We start from the raw sequence: 8203 nt of genomic DNA, 5'->3' as shown, positions 1-8203 counted from the left end.
TTAATGATTAACTTTTATGGTGTACACTAACATCATTCTTAAATGGAATATAAAATTAATTTGCATAAAATGCTCTGATCAATTAGTCACCAAAAAAAAAAAAACGATCAATTCATTTAGTGCGTGAAATAAGCTTTAAAAGGGGGAAAATCCAATTAATATCTTGAATATTATAATAAGGTAATAATACAAATTCCCAATTAAATAATTTTATAATTACAGAAGTATATTCTCTGACCCTAGCAGATGATAAATATACAGCTATCAGTTATATGTATGTGAGGAAGATGAGAATAACGTAACCCATTCATACTATTATTGAGGGTATTACTTCTCAACTGTTTTTCAAGATTCAAGGTCTTATTAATCGATTTCGTCCGTATTTGAGGATTGAGGTAATGGGAAATCGTACGTTCTAATTAATAATTGACAAGAAATTCAACGATTTTTGAATGAACTGTTCACTGTGAGTGCTGCTGAACAATCGATTCTTCGAGCACTGGATTTTGAGTTTGGTGGTTGGTTTCGGTTTCGGTTGGGGAAGTTAACGTTTGGTTGTTCACTCAAAACTTGTGTTAAATGCCGAAATCTTTGGTCAAAAATCCAAAACTCCGGAGTTTTCAATGTTTTCTTTAAGGAGAAAGAAATTGAACAAGGAAGAATTAATCAATTAGAAAAAAAAAATTTATTAATGAAATTAAAAAAGGGTATAAATTATTGAATTTATACTTGATTGAGTTCTATATTTTATTAATGAAAATTTTTAAATTGGACTATTGGACTCATTTTCATTTATTCCATTACATTCTTCTTAACCACAATCTTATTTTCAAAATTATGAAAAGAACAAAAGTAAATTTTAATTAAAAATATAAATTTTAATTACAATTAATAAAATTAATAGTTATTTTTAAATTAGTAATTTTTGTATTCTTATTTTTTTAATTAATTATGTTATTTCTATTCTATTATCCATAATAAATTCAAGGGGTAAGTATGGTTTTGGTCCATAAAGTTGAGAGCCAGAATCAAAACCGTCCCTGATGTAATTTTTGATTTAAAATCATCCTTAACATTTTTTTTTGTATTAAAATCATCCTTTTAAATTTTTCTGGACAAAAATACCCTTCATCACTTATGGCACCTTTACCTCCACCACCGGCACTGGCACCGACATCGACACCGGCACCGGCACCAACACCAACACCTTCACCTCCACCTCCACCTCCACCTCTACCTCCAAGAATAACAGCATCAACAGAGAAGCAGAAAATCAACAAATCAACAAATCAACACAAATTTAACACAAGCAGAAACAGAAAGCAACAAATCAACAAATCAACACAAATTCAACAAATCCAATAACTAAATCAACACAAGCAGAAATAGAAAGCAGAAAATTCAACAAGAAAGAGAAGCAGAAGCACAAATTCAACAATGGCGAAGCAGAAGCAAAAACTCAAGCACAAAGCAGAAAATTCAACAAGAAAGAGAAGCAGAAGCAGAAAATTCAAGCACAAAGCCAAATCAACAGAGAAGCACAAAGCTAAATCAGAAATTCAAAGCACAAAAAAGCAGATGCAGAAGGCGAAGCAGGACCACCGGCAGCTTGTGGGCGACGAAGCGACGGCGGCTGGGTAGATCGGCGGTGGTAGGAGCATGCATGAACGGCGGCGACACACTCCACGACTGGGTAAATCGGCAGCTCGGGCTCCCCTTCCCGGCGGCGACGATGCAGGTGTCGGATGGTGGCGGCGGCTATGGCGATGGACTCCTCCCCTCCCTCCCGCGTTTTCTTCCCCCTCCCCCAAAACACGTTTTTTTATTTTTTTAAAATTTTATTTTTTTTATTAAAATAGGGGTAGTTTAGGAATTAAATTAAAAAATTTATTTAAAAGTACAATTTTAATACGAAAAAAAACATTAAGGATGATTTTAAATAAAAAATTACGTCGGGGACGATTTCGATTCTGGCTCTCAACCTTAGGAACCAAAATCATACTTACCCCTAAATTCAACACTAGAATTTCGTTGGTAAAAAAATTGACCCACTAAATATACAAAGTAATTTTATTTTATGAGTTGGCTCATAATGGAGGTCCAAATCATGGCTAGGGTTCAACATCTTTTTCTCATTTTCATGGTTGAAGAGAAGAGGCACCATATGAGCATTGCCATCTCTCTGTCTTGCCACTGCAATTCTTAGAGATGCACTCGTCGGTGCCATTACGTCCAATCCACACCCGCCTCTCAATGGCGCTCATCAGCCACCTTTTCTTTCAGACATACCTGCACCCGAAATCACCACCTCTTCTTGCTACTTCACGGTTCATGTCTCATCATCACGGTCCCAAGAGAACACCGCCATTATGAATAATGGTGGCTTGAACAAAATCAGAGAAACGTGATAGAACCCTCAGTCACTCATTCGAGGATCTTCGGTGCCGGTTGCTACTGTCACTACACGAGAGTTCATCGCTAAATCTGGAGAGCCAAGCTCTTCTCGCTTATCCTTCACAAAGGCGTCAACCTCAGCGTCACTTCTGCTCATGTTAGGCCTCGATGAGACTGATGGAGTGAAGATTGGGAAGGATCCTTTTGAGCACGATCGTAGTCCCCTTGCTCGCTTGCTCGATCGAAAATGTGTTTGTCTATATGCCATAGAGTATGCCTCTAATTGCTATTTTCTGATCTTTTATTTCTTCTTAACATGAATCCAGAATCTCTATCAATAGTATTGCTAGAGTTGTTTCTTGTTGTATTAGGTCTTGATGTATTGTGGTTGTTGAGTATGTTACTACTTCCTCTTTTTTTTTTTTTTAATTGTGATTGTTAACTTTGAATGTTTCGATTGTATATCTACATTTTCTACTTCTGAATTTTTGAATTTTTGTTGATTAGTTAAAAAAGTCGATGACATCGTGATCTATCCCACAATTGTGCTACTTTGAATCGAATGAGTCCTAAAATGACAACAAACAATGAAACAGTAGCAACAAACCATGAACCAGACCATGAAGATGAAGAACCACCAATCATATTTAATAATGAAAATATAGAGGGAGTTCAGGGATGTAACAATAGTTTAGTAGGGAGAATACTCTCAGATAAGAGCATCAACACAACATGGATTTAATTTGCAATGATGAATATATGGAGAAATCTAGAAGAAATACGCATAGTGGAACTCAATCCTAAGATCTACCAATTCTTATTCTCCAAAAAAGTAGATCTGGAATAGGTGCTTAATGGGAGCCCTTGATTCTTCTATTACTATTGGTTAATAGTGAAGAAATGAGACATAAAGGATGGACAACCAGATAAAGGGCTCAATAGGGCAATCATAAAAATGCAACTGTGGGGCATGCCTGAACATTGCAAGTCCACAAAACTGGGAAGGAAGATAGCTTCAAGTCTGGGGGAGGTTCAGGTCTACGAGATTTACCAAAACATCAAGGACCAAACAAGGTTTATAAAGGCTACGATAACCATAGATGTAAACAAACCATTGATGAAAGGAACAAACATTGGAAGCAAAGAGAACGAACTAATATGGGTAGATTTCAAGTATGAAAGGCTCCCTAATTTTTGCTACTACTGTGGATTGATTGGACACGATGAGCATAATAGCAAGAAAGCCTTAAAAGATGAAGAGGTGGGGTTAATAAATCCAAGAATATGGGAGCCTGGCTGAAAAAGGACCACCTATGGGTGCTGGTGAACCTTAATAAACAGGGAAAGGAAGAAAATAAGGAAGAAATAACAGAAGAGAAAAAGCGCGCCCAAGAGAGGCTGCTGCAAAAGATGCTGGAGAGATTGGAGGGCCTCACAATTATGGAAAACTAGGAGTGGAAAAAAAGAAAACAGAAAAATGGACACACCAGAGCTAACAAACATAGTAATATTAGAAGGAGGCAGCAGGGGAAACCACAAGGGAGACAGGAGTAAGAATCCAGAAGCAAAAAGGGAGATCAGAATAAGTGGTATAAGGATGATATCACAAAGAAGAAAGAGAAAACAAAAAAAGAAGAAACGTTGGAGAAGAAGCAAGAAAAAGATGGGAAGAATGAAAGAGAGAGGACAAATGAGTCACAGGAAGAAACAAAAGAAGAACAGAAGGCATTGGAGGACCGCACAAACCTGCCAAAAAATTCAGAAAATAGAAGGGGTGAAGAATGGAAGAGGAAAGCAAGAGAAGTAGCAAAAACAAGAAGAGAAGAAAAGGAGAATGAAGGAAAAGTATCCTTAAAAGAAAAGTAGACGACGCAGTGGTTATGGAGATTGACAGACAAGAGTGCAAGATAAAGAAACAAACCCACCACAATACTCTACAATGGGAGAGGCTGCTGGACAGCCCTACCAAGAACCATGAGGATAATAAGTTGGAACTGATGTGGGTTTAGGAACCCATGGACAGTTCAAGCTTTGACAAAGCTCATTAAACAACAAGGACCCAGCCTTATTTTCCTTATGAAAACAAGGAGAAAGGAAGATGAAATGATGAGGCTAAGGTACAAGAGAGGTCTAGCAAATATTAGGGTTGATTGCAAAGGAGAAAGAAGACAATGATCAGGAGGGCTTGCTGTCCTCTGAGACAATTCAGTTAAAGTGGTGATCCATTCAATGTCCATTAACCATGTGGACATGAAGGTATATTCAACAAAGTTGGAGTGCAACAGATTTCTATGTTGCCTAGAAAATAAGAACAAAAAATTGAGTTGGGATTTCTTAAACTCATTGAGGAGGAATATGGATAAGCCACGGATTATCTTTGGAGATTTTAATCAAATTTTGGGACAAACAGAAAAAATTGGTGGGAGTCTGGTCAATTACTCTCAAGTCCAAGGCTTCAGAGACGCAATTCAAACAAATGAACTTTTCGATTTAGGATTCGTTAGATACTCCTTCACATGGAGTAATGGGACGGCGGGAGAAAATAACATCCAAGAAAGGTTATACCGGGTTTTGACATCAATGGATGGGAAAGAAGCTTTTTCGAAGATCGTCGTACAATACCTTTGCAAATACAAATTAGACCATACTCCAATCTTGTGAACTTGATGGGAGAGAAAAAGTAAAGTAGGAAGGTAGAGATTCAGCTTCGAAGAAACCTAGTTAAAAAATGAGGAATGCAAAAAAAATGTTACAGAATCATGGAAGGACAGATCAGATTCAATACAGAATAAAGTGGCTTATTGTAGAAAAAATTAGATACTTGAGGTGAAAATCATTTTGGAGATATCTCCAAGAATATCAGAAGACTGCAGAACACTCTCTATCACCTAAACATGGTCAAACAAGATGAAGAAACAATTAGGAAGATAAAAGAAATAGAAACAGAATTAGACGAGGCTAATAAATTGGAAGAAATATGGTGGGCTCAGAAATCAAGGTTTAGTTGGCTCAAATACAGAGTCAAAAAGGCAAAGTTCTTTTACCAGAAGGCGTCTCAGAGATCACTTTTGAAGAGGAGGATAAGATATAAGAGGTTACGGTGAGTTTTTTTAAAGATCTCTGAGTCAAAAGGAATTCAAGACATGCAACAGGCTACAAGTACAGTGAAGGCAAAATTGATGAAGAAAAGAGGCAGATTCTACAACAAGAGTTCATAGAGGAGGTGATACAAGCGCTAAAGTAGATGCACCCCACAAAAGCACCCATTCCTATGGCATGCCGCATTATTCTACCAAAAAATGTTGAAGATAGTAGGTACTAGGTAAAGAGGTATCACAATCAGTTTTAAATATCTTGGATATTGGTGCCGAACCATCACCCCTTAATTCTACCCACATTTGTATGATCCCAAAAGTAAAGCACCCCATGCACACTAGAGATTTTAGACCTGTATCTTTATGCAATGTTATTTTTAAGCTTGTAACAAAGACCATAGCTAACAGACTTAAACAAATTTTACCTGAGATTATAGGAGAGTTTCAAAGTTCTTTTGTCCAAAATAGGTTGATAATTGGTAATGGATTGGTGGTTTATGAAATCTTCTACTTTATGAAAAAGAAAACTTCTAGGAAAAAGGGGTATGTGGGGATCAAGCTTGATATGGCAGAGGCATATGACAAGATTGACTGGGGTTTCTTAAAGGAGGTATTGATATTGATGGGATTTTCGGATAAGTTGTTGGACCTGGTCTTGAGATGTATTTTGACAATATGTTTCTCGATCCTAGTGAATAGAATCCCAAGTAGAGCTTTCAACCCAACCAGAGGCCTCAAATAGAGAGACCCATTATCCCCATATATGTTTGTCATAATCAGAATTAAAAAGATATTGATCCTCTACCAAAATGCTTTAGGCCAAAGGATCAATCTTGATAAATCAAAGATCTCATTCAGCCAAAACGTATCAATTAACAGATAAATACTGATCTAAAATTGGATGGGAATAAAGGCAGTGAGTCAACACTCAAAGTACTTTGGACTACTTACGCTAGAGGGAAGATCTAAGAAAGAGATCTTTGATTTTATTCAAGAGAGAGTTTGGAAGAAGCTAAAGGGCTGGAAAGAAAACTGCCTATCAAGAGTAGGAAATGAGACTTTGATTAAAGCAGTAGCTCAGGCTATTCCTACCTACATCATACGGTGTTTTCAAATACATATTGAATTATGTCATCATTTAAAATCTATTATCAGAAAGTTCTACTAGAGGAGCAAGAACGGTGAGAGAAAGATGCACTGGGTTAATTGGGACAAGTTATGCACAAACAGGAGAGAAGGGGATTGGCTTTTAGAGACTTTGAAGCCTTTAATTTGGCCCTTCTTGCAAAACAAGGGTGGCAACTCATGAAAAATGTAGAATCTTTAGCTGCTAGAATGATTAAGGCAAGGTCAGTTATACTTGGAGGAGCATCCTAAAAGCAAAAGAAGTGCTATAAATGGAAGGGCTCTGAAAAATTGGAGATGTCAAATCAGTGAGAGTTTGAGAATTTTCTTGGCTCCTAGACTAGAACAAACATAAGCTATGAAGTCCGATTTCGAATCTAAGGGATGTTGCAGTAGTGCGTGACCTTATGGATGAGGACGGGAAAATGTAGGATGAATATACCACCAGAACAAATTTTTTGGCTTTCGAAGATTCACAAATTCTCAAAATTTCTCTACCAGTAGCAATCCAAACAGACTAATTTTACTGGAAATTTACAAAGAACAGAAAGTTCAAGTTCGGAGATACATACCATAGATTCTCCAAGATGAGAAAACTCCAAAACAGAAGCAGTACATGCCCGAATCCTGAAGAATCGAATTGGAAAAGGCTGTAGAAGGCAAAGGCACACCCAAAAGTTTTAAATTGCACAGGGAGAATTTTGAATAAATTTCTCTCAATGAAGCGCAACCTACAAAGAAAAGGCATCAACTGTGACTAAATGTGTCCAAGATACAAAAATAAAAAAGAAATAAGAACTCATAGATTCTATTCATGAATGAAAGCTACCTATTTACACGGTAAAAGAAAATAACAAATTATTATAGTATTTTATTTTAGATTTTGTAATAGGTTTTAGTAAACCAAAATCGCTATATAAAAAAAATAATTGGTAAATAAGTATTATGTAATCAATTCTTGGTTCATCTTAAATATTTTTTATTAAGTAAGAGTGATAAATTTTTTGTTAATTAAATAAATCTTAACTCTTAATTTATTATATTTTATATCAATGATTCAGATTTAGAATCTAGATTCTTGGACTTAGAATTTAGAGTTTAGGATTCGGAGTTGGTTACAGTTTAGGATTTAGAATTTATAGTTCAAAATTTAGGATTAAGAATTTAAAAAGTGCTATCCTTACCTTTACTGAAATGTATTATTCAAAAGTGCTACATTTCATACTTTTTAAAATGCTACTATTTTTTTTATCTATTTTTTCCTTTGAAATTTAACCTAATACAAATAATGTAAGAATAACAAAGAAATTATGTATAAATATCATTAAATCTAAAAAATATAAGTAAAAAAAAAAAGAAAACAAAAAGAAGAAAAAAAATAGGAGTACATATTATAAGAACAATGGAAGGGATGAGCAATGTTCAATTAAAAAAATTATATTATGTATGTGACAGTAACAATAAATAACTGGACTAAAAAAAAAGAAAAAAGAAAAAATGTGAAGAAAAGTAAGACAAGGAAAAAAATAACAAAAGAAAAGGCAAAATAATTGGAGAGGAAAAAAGAAAAATAAAAAAAGAAAGGAAAA

The 8203-nt window shown here is 35.4% G+C and overlaps 1 long non-coding RNA gene across 1 annotated transcript in view; it reads right to left on the bottom strand.

Moving 5' to 3' along the window:
* Window positions 1–7395, bottom strand: part of LOC110279901 (uncharacterized) — an 8998-nt gene extending 1603 nt beyond the window's left edge. Inside the window, exon 1 of the long non-coding RNA XR_008006182.1 lies at window positions 7187–7395. This is a non-coding gene — a long non-coding RNA (uncharacterized LOC110279901). The remainder of the gene's footprint in view (window positions 1–7186) is intronic.
* Window positions 7396–8203: the final 808 nt, after the last annotated feature.

Source organism: Arachis duranensis, chromosome 1 (assembly GCF_000817695.3).
Source record: "Arachis duranensis cultivar V14167 chromosome 1, aradu.V14167.gnm2.J7QH, whole genome shotgun sequence".
Classification (NCBI taxonomy): domain Eukaryota; kingdom Viridiplantae; phylum Streptophyta; class Magnoliopsida; order Fabales; family Fabaceae; genus Arachis; species Arachis duranensis.
The sequence above is the reverse complement of the archived record's forward strand: the minus strand, read 5'-3'. Positions and strand labels throughout refer to the sequence as shown.